Raw genomic sequence first — 1,327 nt, 5'->3', positions numbered from 1 at the left:
CTTGCCTTGCATTTAGAATGGGCTATCTAAAATAATTGTTCAGATTGTGGTGATCTGTCAGCAACACAAATTTTTTCCCCATAAGGTAATGGCACCACATTTTTAGGGCGTGAATCACAGTTGCCAACTCTAGATCGTAAGCAGAATATTTCTGCTCATGCTCCTTTAATTTTCTTGATTCATATGCTATTACCTTCCCTTCCTACATCAACACGCCGCCTACTCCTTCTTTACTTGCATCCGTGCACACCACATAATCCTTGTTGGGGTCCACTATGTTCAAAATGGATGCGTTGGTGAGTAAGTATTTAAGTTGCTCGAAACTTTTTTGACACTCAGGGGTCCACCTAAAGGCCCTTCCCTTTTTCTGTAAGGAAGTAATGGGGTAAGCTACCCTCGAAAATCCTTCTACAAACCGTCTATAATAGCTCGCCAACCCCATGAAGGATCGGATGTCTGCCACATCCTTAGGCACCGGCCATTCCATTATAGTCCTTATTTTTTTAGGGTCCACTGAGATTCCTTCCTTAGTAATTATATGCCCCAAATACTATATTTTCTCTTTGTAAAATTCACATTTTCTAAACTTAGTATATAGTTGGTGTTCTCGGAGGGTTTGCAACACTATTTTGAGGTGCTCCTAGTTCTCCTCCATAGTCCGAGAATAGATCAATATATCGTCAATGAAAATCAGTACGAACTTATCCAAATACTGGTGAAATACGTTGTTCATTAAACACATAAAAGTTGCGGGGGCGTTGGTCAATCCAAAGGGTAACACCACAAATTCATAATGACCATATCGTGTTCTAAAGGCTATCTTAGCTATATCCTCTTCTTTAATTCTAACTTGGTGATATCCTGATCACAAGTCAATCTTTGTGAAAATTGTTGCTCCCTTTACCTGATCAAACAGTTCATCAATACGGGGTAGAGGATACTTGTTTTTTATCATCAATTTGTTTTATTGATGGTAGTCTATACACATGCGAAGGGTTCTGTCTTTCTTTGTAACGAACAACATCGGGGCTCCCTGGGGTGACACACTGGGGTGGATATAGTTTTTGTCTAGTAGCTCCTGTAATTTCATTTTAAATTCTGTCAATTCTGGTATGCTCTTTCTGTAGGGTGCCCGAGACACCAGGGCTGCTCCTAGCACTAATTCAATGGTAAAGTCTATATCTCTTTTTGGTGGTAATCTGAGAATCTGCTCCGGAAACACATCAGCAAATTCTTGTATCATAGGAATATTCTCTATTGTGGTTGTTTTATCATTCGAGTTGGCATAGCCGACTTGGACAGCATAAATCCGACATCCCTTCCTAAT

Source organism: Pinus tabuliformis, chromosome 4_1 (genome assembly GCF_031772625.1).
Source record: "Pinus tabuliformis cultivar Carrire ecotype Pingquan chromosome 4_1, CPIR1, whole genome shotgun sequence".
Taxonomy (NCBI): domain Eukaryota; kingdom Viridiplantae; phylum Streptophyta; class Pinopsida; order Pinales; family Pinaceae; genus Pinus; species Pinus tabuliformis.
The sequence above is the reverse complement of the archived record's forward strand: the minus strand, read 5'-3'. Positions refer to the sequence as shown.